The 19809-nt window shown below is 35.1% G+C and overlaps 1 long non-coding RNA gene and 1 other non-coding gene across 2 annotated transcripts in view; both read left to right on the forward strand.

The window, feature by feature from the left end:
- Positions 1–4654: 4654 nt before the first annotated feature.
- Positions 4655–19809, forward strand: part of LOC125614099 — a 23485-nt gene continuing 8330 nt past the window's right edge. The window contains exon 1 of the long non-coding RNA XR_007344732.1: positions 4655–4839. This is a non-coding gene — a long non-coding RNA (uncharacterized LOC125614099). The remainder of the gene's footprint in view (positions 4840–19809) is intronic.
- On the forward strand, positions 8111–8308 carry LOC125614159. The gene has a single exon (XR_007344803.1). It is a non-coding gene; the product is annotated as a U2 spliceosomal RNA (small nuclear RNA).

Genomic DNA, 19809 nt, shown 5'->3' on the forward strand with positions numbered 1-19809 from the left:
ATTTATGTTGGTATTGTTGGGAATTGGGATTTTCAGCATGGTTAAAGGAGATACCTATATAATATAAATTAGAATAAGTAAAACATTGTATTTCTGAATTTGAAATGGAAGTATCATTATAGAATAATATTATATTCCATCTTTTTAAAAAATCTATTTTCTAGCTTTGAACACTGAAAAGACCTGAAAACAACGATCAACACAGTAATAACAAACACCTCTGGTGTCCAGGTGATAGTCTTTATCATTTTCCATTAAAAGGAAACTGAACTCCTTAGAAAAATAGCTAATATCAGAAGTATGCCAGAAAATGTACAAGATAAACTGAAAGTATTTTGTTATAGTAGGAGGCAAGAAAGTTTACAAATATACAAGAACACAAGTGTTATGGCTTGGATATGAAGAGTCCCCCAAAGGCTCCTGTGTAGAAGGCTTGGTTCCCAATGCAGCAATGTTCAGAGGTAGGAATTTGGGGTAAGTGATTGGATTTAGAAGATTCTGACCTCATCACTGAGGGATTCATAATTTGAATGGACCATTGGGTGGTGGTGGAAAATGTAGGACCTATTAGAAGGAAATAGGTCCCTGAGTGTGTGGCCTTGGGAACAGTATTTTGTCCCTGATTCCTTCCTATCCTCTCTCTCTCTGCTTTCCAGCTACCATGAGCTAAGCAATTTTCCTGTAATATCCTTCCTCCATCAAGTTCTGCCTTACCACAGTCCCAGAGCAATTGAGCCACCTAACCATGGACTGAAATCTCTTCAACCGTGAGCCACAATAAATCTTTCCTCCTTTAAGTTTCTATTATCTATATTTTGGACAGTGATATAAAGCTGATTAACATGAGACATAAGGGCCACTTGAACACGGACAATTTGTTTTTTGGTAAGAATAACAACTGTAATGGATTGAAACATATATGTTTGATTCATATGCGCATTCTTTTTTTAGAAAAAGTAAAGCTCACCTTCATACCTTCTCTAAATGTATTAGAGAACTAACAGATATTTTGAAAACTGGAAAATAAAGGACTAAAATCCTAGCTTTTATCCTATCTTTCCCACATTACAAAGCATGTAATAACAATAATCAAATAATTTATAACTGGAAGTTCCTCTTTAAAGAAGTGTTTTAGATGGTATATGAAGAAGGAATGATAGAATTATATAATTATATACAAGATATAATTATACAAGAGTAGTGTTATAACCACTAATAAAATAATGGATGTGGACAATGGTTATCAGTGACTGCTAACATCACCAAAAGAGAAAAACAGCCTTTGTTAGCTTCTTAATGGATGATCACAGCATTACCTATTGAAGACTATTGCCAAAAAATGTTTAAACTGAACATGATCCAGACTTTAATAATCTATTTACAGTAAAAACAAGGAAAAGAGGAACATGGGTAACATCACGGAATACAATTAGCAAAATCTAGACTATAGAAGACAATGGGACAACCAGTCTAGTTCATTCAACAAAAATATTATAATGCCAAAAAGGGGGAATGGGGAAACAAAAGAGACAAAAAGGTAAACCAATTGCTATGAAGTCAACACCACAACATGCAAATATAATACAATCAGGGAAATTAAAATAATGTCTGAAGAGTTGAGAATATTAAGGAATTATTGCTAATTTTTACATGTGATATTGGTATTGTCTTTTTTTGGAAGTACATACTGATGGACATGATAGAAAGCTGTAGATTTGTTTCAAAGTGATAGAATAGTATAGGATAGACAGGTCAGTGAATAGAGCAATGGGAGAAACAATATTGGCATGAGCTATTGATTGAAGCTAGGTGATAGAGTCACTATATGCATCACCAAATCATGATCAGCAGGATTAATTCTCCTGACTAAACAAATGAAGAAGCAAATATGAGTAATAGAACACAGAGAGGATAAGCAATGTCTTAATTTCTTCAAAGATTACTAGTCTGCTTCAAATTTGTGAGTCATATGATTTAAAATGCAGTTTATTTTTTTTATTTTAATATCATGAATAAGAATTGAGAACTTTCATAGAAAATTTGAATTTGGCAATGAACTATACAATCCTAAATGTCTGGACTTGTTAGAAAAGGTGACATTTTGAATTGTAATGTTTACGCATGAGTCATCTCTCTTATTAGAGTCCACTGTTTAATCTGTAGTAGCCAAGGATTTTGATAAGTTATATATGCTGCAGGTTGTATGCTCTATTTCTTGGTAAGTAATGATGGGTGTTAGCACAAACACTGCTCATTTGTCATCTTTCACTAAGCTAAAACTTTTCTGTGCAGATGGCACACAAGTCTATTCTTTTATCCCTGACCTTCTTGGGCCTATCAGCAATCTCTTCCTTGACTCTTACTGTCATCTCAAATAGAAGCTACCAAAATCACATTCCTCTTATTTCTTCTGAAGTGCTTCTCTCTTGACAAAGCCTAACACCCGATGACCCTTGTCTCAGGAAGTACTTTTTGTGTTTGTCTGTCTTTGGCTATGACTGCAAGTCATCCGGGGAACTGTTTACAGTTTCAGATACTGCCAGTCACCACTGAGAAGGAAGAAAACTATCTATCTATGAATTCTGTGGAGATATAGATGTTTTAGTTTCTAGAAGATGGGAAAGGAGGGCCTCATTGAATGCTTTACTTTCATTGACACAAAGATCTCTACTCTTTACTTCTTATTTCTGGGTAGCTGCTGAATTGACTTCAGTGGTGTCCAATTAGGTGTATAATTTTATGGCATATAGTAAGTGTCTATAGTTTTTTATAGTTTTATTTAATAGATGAGTAAAAGTCACCAAAGCATACTTGGGAGTTAGATAGTTTTGAATTCAGTGTAATAATTTATGCAATTAATAGATAAATCTGTGCCATCCTCCAAACAAAGATTAATTGAATTCATTTCGATAACATTATTCCTCAGATTTCTCTTTGTTATATGCTAGCACATTTAATAATAGACATTAATAATGCCTTGGATTTGTGAAGCAGTACTGTATTGAAACCATTCACATTGATGCTATCTCATTTTATAAGGTAGGCAAAGCAATTATTTGAGAAATTAAGAAATTTTGATCTGATGAGGTCAGAAGACTCACAAAGTTACTACCAGAGTTAAGGAATGTTCTTTATGTATCCTCCCACCTTCCCCACCTCCTAATTCCCTTACTCCCTCCCCCAGCCTCCTAGACCTTGATTCTCACTTCACCATTCAAAAGATCAGGTTTTTGTTTCATTGATCTTTGCTCAGAAAAGCACCCATTTGTTATCTCACACTATGTAGATTGAATCTATGTGCCTTCTACCAAATTCATGTGTTGAAATCCTAACATCCGAGGTGATGATGGTATTAGAATGTATATGGACCTTAAGGAGATTATTAGGTCATGAGGGAAGAGCTCTCATGAATGGGAATATTAACTTTACAGACCCACTACTGAATATATACCTAAAGGAAATGAACTGTGTATGTCAAAGAGACATCTGCAATTGCATGTTAATTGGAAACTCATTTATAATAGGCAATAAGTGGAATCGACCTAAATGTCCATCATTGTATGAGTGGATAGAGAAAACGTGGTGTACAGATACAATGAAATACTATCCAGCTATGAAAAAGCATGAGATTCTGTCATTTGCAGCAATGTAGATGGAACTGGAAGATGTTATGTTAAGTGAAATAAGTCATGTGCAGAAAGAAAAATACTGCATGTTCTAAATTAAATGTGTAAGCTAAAAATTTGATACCAGAAGTAGAGAGTGAAATAGTGATTATCACAGCCTAGGAAGGATATGGAAGAGGGATATGGAGAAAGAATGGTTAATGGATACGAGGGTGCAATTAGACAGGAGGAATAATTTCTAATGTTCCATAGCTCAATATTGACTAACTATGGCTGTTTACAATTAATTGTGCACTTCAAAATAACTAATAGAGATAATTCTGAATGCTCCTATCACAAAGAAATTATAAATGTCAGGAGTCATGGATATGCCATTTATCCTGCTATGTTCATTCCACATGGTATACTTGTATTAAAATATCACAATTTACCCGATAAATGTGTGTCATTATTATGTGTTAATTAAAAATGAAAAAAATATTTTAAAAAAGAGATTCTAGAAAGCCCCCTCACCCTTTATTGTGTGAGTACACAAGAAAAAGATTGCCTTTTGTGAAATAGGAAGCAGGACCCTGCCTTATATCAAATCTTCTAGTACATTAATCTTAGATTTCCCAGTCCCCAGAACTGTGAGAAATAAATTTCTGTTGCTTATAAGCCACTCTCTATATAGTGTTGTTTGAGCAGCCAAATGGACTAACATACACAGTTTTTGTGGCTCAACTGAATCTTCTGCTTAGAGACTACAGATCACAAATTTGTAATCAAGGTGTCAGCTGGAGCTATGATCTTGTCTGATGCTTGGGAACTTCTTAAAGTTCATCCAGTTTACAGACAGAATCCAGTTCCTTGAAATTGTAGCACTCATGGAATATTTCATCATCTTTGAAGGCAGCAGGAAACTGTCTCTCAGGTGCTTTACCTTATTTTAAGAACTCCCCCAATTAAGTCAGACCCACCCAAGATTGGCTTCTTTTTATTAACTCAAAATTGACTGATTATTACTCTAATTACAGGTGTGAAATCTCATACTCATGGAGAGGAAATTATATGGGGCATGTATACCAGGAAGTCAGAATCTTGGGGACCTTCTTATAACTCTGCCAACTACAACCTGTATTTGATAAACTCAAAAGATTACTGTGAGAAGTTAAAGAAGAACTAAATAAATGGAGAGAAATACCATGTTCATGGGTTGAAGGACACAATATTGGTAAGATATCAATAATTAAATACAATTAAAACTAAAATTAAATGCAATACAAATTAAAACTCCAATAGGCTCTTTTGTAGATATTGATGCTTGGGAACCTCTCAAAGCTTATCCAGTTTACAGACAGAGTCCAATTCCTTGATTCTGTCTGATTCTAAAGTGATATGGAAATGTAAAGGAAATAGAATAGCAGACATACCCTTGAAAAAAGAAGATCAAAGTTAGAGGAGTAAAACTATTTAATTTAAAAGCTTATAAAGACAATGTGGTATTGACATCAAGATAGTGAAATGAATCAATGAAATAAAATAGAGATGCAAGAACTGGGCCCACACATATGTGAACACAGGCCCATGTCTAAATGGAGAAGTGGTGACATTGCATTGTTAGACAAGCATGTGGGATGTGATGTTTGATGGTACAGCTACTACCATACCCACCTATGGTGACATCTGTAATAAATATTGCTTCTAGTATTTGTTCAATTTTCTAAGGTTTCTTGAGTGAAAGTGGGCTTCTCACTGATGGTGTTTAGAATTCTTTCAGTAGATTCCAAAAGCTGGCTCTTTCAATATTTTCAAAGCTTCTCTTTTAAAGAAAATGGGGATAAATGTTCTCCATAATGGGTTGAAGATGGAATCATTAGTTACTGCTCATCAGATACTTCTGGCACTCCAACTTCTTAGCACTTATTAGGATTGTCTTCTTGGCCCTCTTGTGGTTAGGTCAGGCTATGTGATTAATTCCAGGCTATAAGATGAGCTGGAAGCAATGAGTATTCTGGGCTGGAACATTAAATAATTAATGTGAAACTTCTGCCAAAATAACTTGCAGTGATCCAGGTTGTAATCCCTTTATCAGTCGAGGTCTCAGAGTGAAGACCACATGGAACGGAGCCCCCTGCCAACCTGCAAAGGTTATGAAGCATATGTGAGAAATAAACTTTTGTTGTTTCAAGCCACTGAATTTTGGGGTGATTTTTTGGTCAAGCATTATCTAACCTAGCCTAGCTTCTGATATAGAAGCCATATGAAAGGTACTACCTAGCATCATGTTAAGAAGTATTCTTTTTGCAGTTAAAATAAGGGTCCCAGAACAGAGACAAATCATCTTGACTTGGTTCTGGCTAACTGTGAGTTCTCTGTCCATCTATGCACTCCTTTTTGAACTTGAAGAGGTCTTTGTCTTGCTGGGATTTAAATCTTGGATTCCAGGACCTGGATGTGAGTTCTGAAATTTATATCCAGCATCCATTCCATAAGGCCAAGTAGATCTTCATGCAACCAGAACAACATACATAGCCTGCCAGTGAAAACCAGAATTTAAGAGACAGGCTACACTGTATAGTCTCCTCTCTTTTCCATTCTATACTGAATTTCTGTAATTCTTTTCCTTTTTTCCAGTTACTTTGGTATTCCTTCTCCCTTTTATACTTTTCATCTTGATCACCTTCTTTTAACATTACGCACTGAAGACATCTGGTTACTTATTGTTATACTCCCATACCCTTCTTTTGTTAGTTGACTACCCTTTTCTTTATTTAGATTAAATTTGGTATTCTCATTTTAAGGCCCTTTCAGACTTAAAGTTAATTTTGTCTGTATCCCTGGCCTAAAGAAGTAATATGCAAAATTTCCTAGAATAAGAAAATATAGAGAATGCTACATAGTCATAACAGCTACCCCATACACAGTATTGTACTTATTATATACCAGGCGCTTTGCTAACCTCATTAGTATCTATTAACTCATTTTAGGTATAATAAGTTCTATTTTGCAAATGAGGTAACAAACACAAGGAAATATATGACTTGCTTAAAGTCACACAACTTATAAGTGGCAGAGCCAGAATTAGAAACCAGGCTGTGTGGCTCTAGAGCCCATGTTTTAATCATTGTATTCTTTTGCTTCTCTCTGTATGCAGAGGGTTTTCTGTCATGAGTCAGTAAACGATCGTCCTTAGGCCATATGTAACTTGCTGTTCATTTGTGTAAATTAAATTTTATCGGAACACAGATACCCTCACTTGTTTAATATTGTCCATGGCTGCTTCCATGCTACAAGAACAGAGTTGAATAGTTGGGATGATGACTAACATGGCCCACAAAACCTAAAATATTTACTATCTGACACCTGTTCTAAAGGATAAATAGGGATGTTCCAGACAAAATGCTCTTAGCAAAAGAAATGGCATGCAAAAATGCAAGGGACATCCATCCTCAGGGTTTTTCCAGCACCTGCACTGTAAGTTTTTTTAAAGGGATACATTTTCTCTTCATGGCAAGAACGCCTTAAGTAAATGCTGGTTGAAAACATTTGTCTAGTTTGTTCACACATAAAGGTATTAATAATGGTCACTGTATTTATTTTTTGTGTTACCTGGCATTACCAATTACAATCATGTGGGTCAGGAACAAAGAAGGGTAATGAGTATTCCAATGAACAAAATATATTATAAATTCACACTGTCAAGTTTTTAATTACATTATATTTATTCAACAAAGTATTTGTTGATAAGTTGTACATTTTGCATTCAAATGTGGTTGAGAATAGGAAATTATCCTAATGAATCTGATGCCTTGTCAAAATGAAAAATTAGTCCATGAGTTTCTGGTGATTGTGGTAAGAAGTTCAGAACATATACACATATTCTCTCCCCACACCCCCTTCTTTCTCTCACTAGAACTTGGTCCTCCCCAACAAACACATTCACAAACACATTTTAATAATTGATGTTTTATTTATTCTCATTCCAAAGATGAATATTTTACTGGCAATAAATTAAAATATAAATAGGATCTAATGGATGTACCACAAATGGCTTTCTTGCCTTAGAATTGAGGTGAGTCACAAGAGATAGTCTCATTGCTTATTCGGTTCTCAGAGTTCATTGTTTGCAGTAGTAGAAAAGAATGATCTTCTGACATAATCAGTTCACATGGCTTTGATATTCAGTAAAAGGGGAAACTGTTACCCGAAATAATTGTTTTAATACAGAAGGAAACATTTGTGTGTACTAAAAACTCTTTAATGTCAATTATGTGCTAGATTCAAGTGAAGAAAATATAATTTACCAAGGCGGACTCAATATGGAAAACTTGGTCAGAATTATAAAATAAAAATAATTGAACCACAGACAAAATTTACCCCATCTTCCACATGCAAAAATATCAGGCCAAGATTATTTTTCAGGGTAATATCTATGAAATATCCTAAGACCATACAATTCTTAACTTATACAAACTATTCTAGGAAATAGAGAAAGAATGAACATTGCTTCTCATCCTTTTGGCTAAGATCAAGTGGAATATCAGATCTTAGCGGTTTAATATCTGAGACATCTGCTGAGGAGAAGTATTTTAAATGGATTTTCAGAGCAGGGAGATGGAATGGGAGCTTTTTCTGTCAACACCACCACACATTGACCTAGTATTGCATATTGCAGCATCTCTAGGAATGGTGTACCAGAAAAAAAGAGGAACATACACCAACAACTTCTATTCGTAAAACTGATTTGGCAACAAACCCAACTTCAACAAACTAACTTGTCCATATTAGCCTCATGAAATAATGGAATGAAAGAATAGCTTAACATTAGAAATGATTAATATGTTATGTTGAGCTATGTGAAATTGCCCTTTTCATGATTACAAAAAGTCTTATATCAGCAATTTCAGATGGCTCAACCTGATAATTCAGCACCTTAGCAGACTGAAGAAGAAAGATAGATTGATCATCTCAGCAAATAAAGAAAAATTGCTTACATTAAACATCAAATTTAGTGGTGCATCATTATAAGCATCCCTCTTGAAACCAAGAAAAAGACAGTATAGCCATCATTACTTCTATTCAATGTCATATTATTATACATGGCCTGGAAAGAAAGAAAAGAAACAAATTGCCATAATATATTTTTCTATTCAAATAACCCAAGAGAATCTACAAACAATTATGCAAATTAAAAGAATTCAACAATGTTGCTTTGAAATAATATCATGATACAAAAACTAAGTTTCTTAACACTAAAACTAAACAACTTCAAAAATAGCAACAACAAATATAAAAGATCTAGGGGAGCATCTGATGTAAATATATAACATTTTTGGAGGACATAGTAAAACCTTTAATAAAGAACAAGGTAACTAAAATAAATGGAAGAGTTCTAGATAAGACTACTTGGTGTTTTAACATATTCTTTTCAAGCTGTTTGTTAAATTCAATGCTATTGAAATGGAACAGAGGATTTTAATGGAAATTTACAACCTTGTTTTCAAATTTATATTGAAGAGAAAATGGGGCCAAGAATAGTCAAAGTAATGTTGGGAAGAAGTAGTTAAGAGAACCTGCCTTGTCAGATAACATGATTGAAAGTTATAGTAATTAAGATAACATGGCATTATCTTGGACATACATAAACAAACAAAATTGAGAGTGTAGAAAGAGCTCCCACATGAATGGGAACTCAGTACATGACAGAGGTGGCACTTACAGATCAGTGGGAGTATGCTAATTTCCTAGGGCTCCTGTAGAAATTACCACAATCTGGGTGGCTTAAAACAACAACAAAAAACCCTCAATCTTTTATAATTATGGAGGCCAGAAGTCTGAAATCAAGATATTCCTTCTACAGACTCTAGGGGAGAATCCCTCCTTGCTTTTTCCAACTTCTGCTGGCAGCAAATGTTCTCTGGCTGGTAGAATCATAATAACAATATTTGCTTCTTTCTTTAAATAACCTTTCTCCTGTGTCTCTGTGTCTTCTCCTCTTACAGGAACACACCTCATTGACTTTAGGTCCTGCAAGCTTAATCCAGGATGATCACATCTCCACATTCATCACTTAATCACATCAGCAAACACCATTTTAAAAAATAAGGTCACATCCAGGAGTACTGAAGTTTAGGACTTAGACATATTTTGGAAGGGCACAAGTCAACCCACACAGAGATAAAGAAGAGAGAGTTCAAAAAAGGTTACTCAAGAAATTCATAAAGAAAAATAACTGCATAAATGATATCATATCAAAACCAAATTTCCATATGGATAGAATATCCAAATATAAAAAGGAAAATTTTAATGAAGAAAAGGTATGTGGAATATTATTAATGATCTCTACAGGAAGTTGTTTTGAAAACAAGACCCCCAAAGCATAAGGATAGTAGTAAACAAAAAAAATTGGTAAACTCAATTACATTGAAATTTAAAATTTCTGTACATCAAAACTACCATACAGAATGAAAACACAAATCACATTAAGAGACTATATTTACAGCAAAAATAACTGATGATATGTACTAAGCAGTAAGAAATAGAAATGAACCAGTACAATTAAAGCACAGGCAAAGCTATGAACAGACAATTCATAGAAGAGGAAATAAACCTTTGGAAAAAATACTCGAATTCACTATTAAATTGGGAAATGGAATTGCAATGAAGGATTAGATTCCATTTTACAAACATTAGATTTGTAAATATTGAAAAGCCTGAGATTACCAACACTTAGTAGTGTATATTGGTAAAACAACTTTAGAGAGCAATTTGGCTCTAATAAAGTTGAAAGTACCTAGAACTCAGAAATTCTCCATGGAGACATGTGCATTACAGCTTTCAGTCACTAGTGAGGGAATGAGTAATTTGTAATAAATTCATACAAATGTAATATTCTGTGGCAGTTGAAATAAATGAACTAGTACTGTTGATGTTAAACTAGGTAAATCTTAAAAATACAATATTAAGGGACAATACATTTCAGAAGAATTGGTACAGTATTATACCATTGATATATGGTTTTAGAACATGAATATCAATACTGTATATTTTTTAGTGATATCAATATTTGTTTTATAAGTACAAAGACTTCATAAAATTACTAAACACCAAAATTGGAGACTGGTTCCTTTAATGGAGGTGACAGAGGGAAGGAAACTTAATAGGGAGAGATGATATATGGAACTTATTTGCCAAGTTTTAATTAGGCTGATTCATGAATACATGAGTGTTCATTATATTACTGTCTGGACTTTTTGTATTTCTGAAATCCTTTGAAATCTTTCATAATTTCAAGAGGGAAAGGTGAGAGAAGATTGAGTTATTACAAGGAAGATATTATTCTTATGAGTGAATCTTTTCAATTTTAAAATAATATGAAGTTGTAACTAAAATTATAGCAAGGTAGAATTTAAATACAAGGAAGAATGAGGAAGATGACTGGAAATTGGATAAACTGAGGACTATCTAGTAAGACTGAAGATTTACATACACCAGAACCTAGCAACTTTTCTGAACACCTGTGCAAAACGGTTCTTTGCAGCTTTGAAAGAAAAGAAAGAAGAAATTAGATGACCAAAGACTAGAAAGGAGAAATAGGGAAAGATTTTGTGGTATGATGTTTTCCATCTTGCCAATCATATTACATCTCAAATAATATTTTTATCGATGCATTGCAAACTGTGTGAAACAATGGGATGTTGTAGAGGAAGCATTAACAGTGAATTCTTTGGAAGAAGAAGGCTGGCCAGTTGTCTATCTGACCCCTAAGAATCCTCAAAGGATAGCATTCATCACAACAGACTAGAGACTGCCTCTCAGTCAGTAGAAAATTCTTCTAATCATCCAATGTATAAAATTGAAACGATGGATTTGGATCTTAACTGATGCCTAACCAGAAATGGAACTTTTTTCCTTGGAAGAGATTTTCCCTAAATCTAACAAAACAATCATATAAAATAATGATATTACTAAGTTATCAACTAAAATTTTTCTAAACTGCTAAAACTTTTCACAGTCACTTTAGGAAACTGAATTATGTTTATATTTTCTCTATTAAAATGATACTACAGGGCTGGGGTTGTGGCTCAGTGGTAGAGTGCTTGCCTAGCACATGTGGAGCCCTGGGTTCAATCCTCAGCACCCCATAAAAACAAATGAATAAAGTAGAGCTATTAAAGGGGTGGGATTGTAGCTCAGTGGTAGAGAACTTGACTTGCATGTGTGAGGTACTGGGTTCGATCCTCAGCACCACATAAAAATAAAATAAAGATATTAAAAAAATAAAGTTATTAATAAAAGTTACCTCATTTAAAAAATGATACTACATGGGCTGGGGATGTGGCTCAAGTGGTAGCTCACTTGCCTAGCATGTGTGAGGCCCTGGGTTTGATTCTCAGCACCACATAAAAATAAAAATAAAGATATTATGTCCACCTTAAAAACTAAAAAATAAATATTAAAAAAAATGATACTACAAAATCATCACATAAAAAGCCAATCAAAGCATGTACATCAAAAATGTGAGAGGTGGAAGGATTTCAATTAGTAAAAATGTAATGTTCATTTTTTTCTGAATTTTGTTTTGTGGTGTTTTCCAGCTGTTTAAAATGTATACATTATTGTGATGTTTTTTCATTCTTAAGTATTTTCCATTATATGTAAACTTTATTCCTTATTTTATATTCTCATCCCAAAAGTATGTCTTCCAAATTGTGTAAGATTCAGATGCAACCTGTTATTTCCCTGAACTTGGGATTGTAAATTCTAACTGCTACCTTATCATGCACATGATAGATTCTGTGTCAGGAATTGTGAAAGTTGATGTCTTTATGACCAATCTTTTTAATATTTGGTGTCAGCCTTACTAGAATTATAATTTTTTAGTTGAAAATGGACAAAATCTGGTCCAAGAATGAGTCATTAAATCCATAAAATGTAGTTAAGAATCTTTGTTGGTAGAGTTAAATAAAATAGTAATTATTAAAATGGTAATAATCAGAGCTAGCCTTTCTTGAGCACATACTATGTGCCAAGCTCAGCATTTTGCCTTGTATATAAATTCTCAGTTATTCTTTGTATTTGGTTTATTATAGTACTAGTTGTTTAAATAAAGGTAAATGCTGAGACAACATGCATGCTAAGATCTGCTGGATTAGTGATCATTGAGTAAATATCAGGGAACTTGATCAGTGGCAGGTGTTCAGGTTCTGTAGTGCTCATTCATCTCAGGCAGTGCATGATAATCTAGCAGAGCCAGAAATTCAACTTGAAGAAAGGTGCCCTGACTCTTGTCTATGGGGCTTTTAGGCTGCATGATTAGCATAAAGGCTTTGTTTAAAGTTTGTGTCAAGTTTAGCTGACCTGGCTAGGCTAAACTACATTTCCCCCAATTCCTTTCCTGTATGTTTCTGGTTAATATGAGCTGCAAGGGAGATTCTGGGGAGATTTGGAGGGCTAAAGGGAGGCAGCTGCCAATTTGGAGTATACACACATTGTTGTTGATCTGCTGACTTATGTCCTTGGCATTGTACATCAGCTGGGCTAGGTGTGAGTGTTTAGCTTTTTGATGAAGGATTCTGCTTCTTCAGAAAAGCCTGGTCTCAGAGGCAATGAGAATAGATATGGATTTCAGTTCTTCCTTGTATGTTTCCCTGTGGGTTTCCAGCTTTAATCATGGAGTCTCAGATGACTTGTGTAACTTCCTTTCCTGACTACTTTTGTTGTGGACTTTAAGATCCAGCATTAAACATGAGGACAGCCTTACCATGACTGTTTAATTAGCTCCCACAATTGTGTAGGTCAATTCCCTGTAATAAATTCATATATATGGGGGGACCCAGGGGATGGGGTCATCCCTTGGTATCCCTGGGGTTGTAGGATCCCCACAGATACCCGAATCTGTATATGCTGAAGTCCCTTATATAAAATGGCTTAGTATTTGCATATAACCTACATATATCTTCTCATAGACTTTAAATCACCTCTAGAATACTTTCAATACCTAAAACAATGTAAATGCTATGTAAATAGTTGTTATACTGTATTATTTAGGGAATAATTACAAGGAAAAAAGTCTGTACATGTTCAGTACAGATGTAATTGTTTTGTCTGAATATTTTCAATTCACAGTTGGTTGAATCTGCAGGTGTTGAACCCATGAATACATAGAGCCTACTACACACACACACACACACACACACAGTATATACACAGAGTATATATCTATCTTGTATTTGTTCTTTTTCTGTGATTGAACCCTGAGATCTGATGGATACAATTAGAAAAACATTGGCCCCTCTTGTGCTATGATAAGGGCTCTGAAGTCCAACATTTGCACTTATAGATGAATGACATTGCAAGATAGTGCTAAAATTCACCAATTTACTATTCATGATCAGGGAAAATTAGTCTCTTTTCTGGCATTATCAGGAGCTAGGGCCCAGGCATTGCAATCAATCAGGAAGAATTGTGCTTATTTATGGACTGTGGCTGGTTTTCATGGAGCTTTGTTAGAGGCTGACTCCTTTTCTGAGACGCCAATGGACAGGGGATCAGTCTTGGGCAAGTGCAACGGATTATATTTTTCAAAGATAGCTTTACCATTATACACTACATCCCACATGCTTGGCTAACAGTGCAATGTCACCACTTCTCCATTTAGACATGGGCCTTTGTTCCCTTTATTTGAACCTAAAATAATTTTATTACTGCCCTCACTACCAGAATGCTGCAAAAATGATGCTATATGACATCCAAAGCTCGATTTTAAAAAGTAATATACTTTCCATCTGATTGTATATTTTCTTTCTCTCTTTCCCACTCTCCCCCTTTCCTACCCGTTTTCCCCCTCCTTCCCTCCCTCTTCCCCTTTTACTCCCTCATGGAACCCTGTGACCATTTTAAAGGAAACTGATATTAACACATATGGACAGACCCATGTTGACAGGAACAAAATTCTACAACTGATATCCAGCATTAATTATCAGACATAAGACTGAATGAGGCTTTAGAAGTTTATGGTCCCCATATTTTAAGCCTTCTAGTTGAGGCCTTAGATGTTGTGGGACAGAGTGTAGGATAGATGAGATGTCCTCAGAAAATTCTGCCCAAATGGCACATGTGAGCAGAATAAATATCATTGCTATTGTTTCACCACTAAATGGTGGAGTAATTTATTTGGCATTAGTAATGGAAAAGAGAGATTACTTGTGTATAATAGTTAGTTATTGCTGAATAACAAATTATTTTAAAATGTAGTAACTGCAAAGTATAAACCTTTACTATCTCATACAGTTTCTGGGGTTCAAGAATTCAGTGGGTAGCTTTGGCTCAGGACTTCCCATAAAATTTCAGACAAGATGTTTAGGGCTACAGTCATTTGAAGGTTTGACGAGGTTGCAAGACCATCTTTTAAGGTGGTCACATGGTTGTTAGGAGGAAGCCTTAGTTCTTGCTGGATGTTAGCAATAAGCCTCAGTTCCTTGCCATATGAACCTGTCAAAGAGCTGTCAGAATACCCTCATGATGTGAAAGTTGGCTTCTCCCTGGAGCAGATGATCAGAGAAAGAGAGTGAGAGCAAGAAGGAAGGAAAAATTCCTTTCATAATCTAGTCTTGGAAGTCGCACACTGTCATTTCTACCCCATGTTTTTTGTTAAAGTATGGCCCACATTCAATGGCAAGACGCCTAGACTCTACCTTCTGAAGGTGGTAATATCAAAGAATTTATGGATATAAATCACTATACCCTGACTTCAAATATATTCTCTCTGCCTCCACCCATTCTGTCAGCAACCCATCCTCTTTCAACACAATAGAGCTTGTAAGGCTAGTTAAGGCCAACACTCTAGGAGTCACTGGAAATATTCAGAATGGCTAAATGACTATCCAAAGTATAGATCATGTTCACCTGATGAAGCTGGCAGCGGGAGGTGGGGAGGTCGGGAGGTCATTTGTAAGAAGGATCCAGGAGGCATGCATTGTCTATTTGGAAAGTATAAGGCTAGTACCTACTAGTGACACATGGAGGTTGAGCAAATGTCAATAAAGATTTGTGAAATTGCTCTAGACTCTCTTCCAATGATTAGGGAACATATGTCATTCTGGACAAAGAAAGGGCTCTCCTGCATTGTTGCTCAGACTTTAATTCTAGGATCCATTGTTGGTAGTTTCATTGGTAGGGATTAAGCATTTGAATGCAGTGGAATTTGCAATAGACTGGGAGATGCTAGTAGCAAAGTGGTGGTATTAGGAGAAAGTGGAATGGCCTTTCTTCTCCACTGTCCAATGTCTTCACATCTAGTCCAGGCTTTTACAGGTATAAGCTTACTTCTGAGCATGGCTCTTTCCAAATCACATAAGTTTTTTTTATATATCTTTTTTAGTTGTAGTTGGACACAATATCTCTATTTATTTTTATGTGGTGCTGAGGATCAAACCCAGGGCCTCACATGTGCGAGGCAGGTGTTCTACCACCGAGCTACAGCCCCAGCCCCCAAATCACATAAGTTTTGGTATGTGGTCCTTTCATTTTCATTCATTGCAAAATATTTTCTAATTTTCCTTGTAATTTGTTCTTTAACCCATTGTTTATTAAAGAATGTTGTTTAATTTTCATATATTTGTGAATTTTCTAATTTTCTGTTATTGATTTCTAGTTTTATTTTACTGTGGTTCAAGAAAATACTTTTTATGGTTTTAATCTTTTAAAATTGTGGAGCATTTTGTGGCCTAATATATGGTCTGTCCTGGAGAATGTTTCATGTACACTTGAGAAAAATGTATGTTCTGCTGGTTTTGGGTGGGGTGTTCTGTGTATGCCTCTTAATTGGTTTATAGTATTGTTCAGGTTCTCTATTTACTTAATGATCTTCTCTTTAGTTATTCTATCCATTATTGAAAGTGGGGTATTGAGGTCTCCAACTACTGTTGTTGAATTATGTCTTTCTTATTTTTGTCAATTTTTACTTGATGTATTTTGAGTTCTGTCATTAGATGTACATATATGTTTCTAATTGCATCTTCTTGATGGGTTCTCTCTCTTATCAGTATATAATGTTGTTTTTTGTCTTTAACAGCATTTTTTAAAAATTCTACTTTGTCTGATATTAGTAAAACACTTCAACCATCCTTCTTTTAGTCACTATATGAATTTTTTATTCTTTCATTTTCAACCTATTTATATCTTTACATTTAATTAGTCTTTTGTAGATAAAATAAAATTAATTATTATTTCTTTTCTTCTACTAATGTTTGGTTTAATTTGTTCTTGTTTTCTCAGTTCCTTGAGGTGTGACAAGAAGTTATTTAATATCTTTATTCTACTTGGATGCAGACACTTATTGCTATAAAATTCCCTCTTAGAACCACTTTTGCCATATCCCATAGAGTTCATATGTTACACTTCTATTTTCATTTATGCAAAGAAATTTTTAAATTTCCTTTTAAATTTCTTATTGGCCCATTGGTTGTTCAGGAGCATGTTGTTTAATTTCCTTGTATTTGTAAGGCTTTAGAAGTTCCTCCTATTTCTTGTTTTATGCTGTGGTGGTCAGAGAATATGCTTAATATGATTTCAATCTTAAATTTCTGAGACTTGTGAACTAACATGTGGTCTACCTTGGATAATGTCTAATTCTTTAGATAGAAAATGATTAGAGATCAGCAGGGACTGTGGATCCAGACTCCCTGAGTCCAAATTCTGATTCCATTTATTGACCACCTCTGTGACCTGTAGCAAAGTAATTAATCTTTCTGTGCTTCAGTTTCTTCACTATGAATTATGGGGATAATAATGGTGTATAGTTCATAGTGTGTTTGAAGATTAGATGAGCTAGTAAAGTTAAGAGCATTAAAAACAGTTCCTGGCAGAAAATACCATTTAAAAAGTTTGGCACCTACTATTATTATAAAACTAAGTAGAAAAATATAAAACACATTTTCACAATAATATTTTAATGGTCACATTTCATTATTATCTTCATTTGCCCACTTACTTATCCTGGCGGACCCTTATGGAGCACATGTCACTTCAGAGCCTTCTCCTGTTTTGCATTTAATCTTGTTAGAATGACCACAAATCAAAGGGGGAAAAGAAAATTGAATGGCTTTCCCATCATGCTTCTTCCTGACAACTTCTTCAATCCTCCTTGATCTCAAAAAGGATGAGAATGTTCAGACGATTTTCTCATAACTAAAATTGTACAGACAGTTCTTGTACTGAACATTCCATTTTCATGAAGCATTTTATTTCCTTCTGTATAATTTTAAGTTAAAAACATATATAACATTAATCTCAACAAAAATTGTTGGTTGTGTTATAGTCATCCTTTTAAAGTATTAATCCACTAAATAGATTAATCCTCTGATTAAGTCACAGTTCCAGTAATCTAATTATTTCACCTCTAAATATTGCTGTATTGTCTTACACATGAACTTTTAGTGGATACCTCATATTTAAATAATAACAAACATTTAGGTGGATAATGATAAATAACAATGCTCATTCATTTATTGTTAAGTTTTGAAAGCATACTGTAATAGAAATTCACATAATTCTTACAACAATTCCATGAATGAGGAAGGGCAGGTATAACTAATCTCTTAAAGACAAAGACCTAAAATGAATTTAGAAGTAAATATGGTAAAATTACAGTGGATGTGACCCTTTTGATTTTTTCTTAGAGATATGAAAGAGCCTCTAGTTGCTCAAATACATACTGTCCATTGTGTAGAGAAGACTTTTGTCAACTGGAGAAGTCAGTTGATCCTCTTCCCATGACTACTTTATGTTCTTTTTTTCTAAAATATTTATTCATTTTTAGTTGTAGTTGGACACAATACCTTTATTTTAATGTGGTGCTGAGGATTGAACCCAAGGCCTCGCATGTGCTAGGCAAGTACTCTACCACTGAGCCACAACCCCAGCCCCACTGACTTATATTCTAATTGAACCACTCCATAGTCTTTGACCCTATATATTGATGCTTCTGTCTTCCTGTGGTCCAAGCTAACTGACTGAAATCAGATGCTTTGATGTTAACTCTATAAAGCAGGACTAACCAATCAGATTTGCTTTATGGAAGATTCAACTTTTCGCCATTCCTTGCATGTATATCTTTATTGTAGTCTCACTATGGGCAGATAATGCTTTCCCACCCTGGACTTTGTTCTTGTCCTGTCACTTATGTTGGCCAATGACACATAGGTGGAAGTGTCATTGTACCATTCTGAGCCTAGGCTTTAAGGGGCTTCTTTCATTTCTACTTATTCTCTTATGCCTCTCTTATATCATGATAAAAACTTTCCCTGGAGAACTTTGGCCCCTGTAGATTGAGTCTTAGAATGTACACTTGTGAAGCAGAATTGCCCAGCTGAGCCCATTATAGTCAATTGACACCTAACTGACTCAAAGATTCATGGGAATAAATGGTTCATGTTTTGCCACTGATATTTAAGACTAACTTGACTAAAGTCCAGAGACCATGGTCACTGAATAGTGTGTTCTTCATCTGAAAGTTTATTTAGACTATGTGAATCAGTCTACCATTTGGGGCCATAAATGAGTAAATGGAGAAAGCCAACCTATCTAGAGAAGTAGGGAGTGGAACTTACTAGTGACTGAGATAATTACCTTGGCTTCCAGCTATTCTCTAGTTTCAGCTTCCACAAGGCATGGAGCTTTGGGAGTAGGTAGCAAGTCCCTGGCCACTGGACTGGGTTTCCTGGCTGGCATTCACATCAATAGAAAGACAGGTTATAGCTTGGCTCTCAACATCCACAGCCGAAGGGGCCCCAGCAAACTTCCAGCTGCCGGCTGATGATTGGCTCACAGCGGCCGCAGCAACATCTAGCTGATTGGCTCCTCTGCGGTGATGCTCATTGGGCTGTTTCCCTGTGGAAAACAGGGAAATCTTTTAGCAGCTAAAAGAGGCTGTAACAACCTATGGTCCTCAAGCACCCTTCACTGTAAGCATGGTCGAATCCATTAACAACTTGAGCATGACGCCAGCAGATTGGGCTAATATGTGTAAAGCTGTGCTAAATGGAGGACAATACCTGTTATGGAAGGTTGCCAATGAGGAATTTTGCAAGGAGACGGCTAGGCGAAATGCAGCAGCTGGTTATCCTCAGAGAAATCTAGATATGTTGTTAGGAAAGGGACCTTATGAGGATCAGCAGCAACAAATTGCATATGATCCTGG

Source organism: Marmota marmota, unplaced genomic scaffold (genome assembly GCF_001458135.2).
Source record: "Marmota marmota marmota unplaced genomic scaffold, marMar, whole genome shotgun sequence".
Lineage (NCBI taxonomy): Eukaryota > Metazoa > Chordata > Mammalia > Rodentia > Sciuridae > Marmota > Marmota marmota.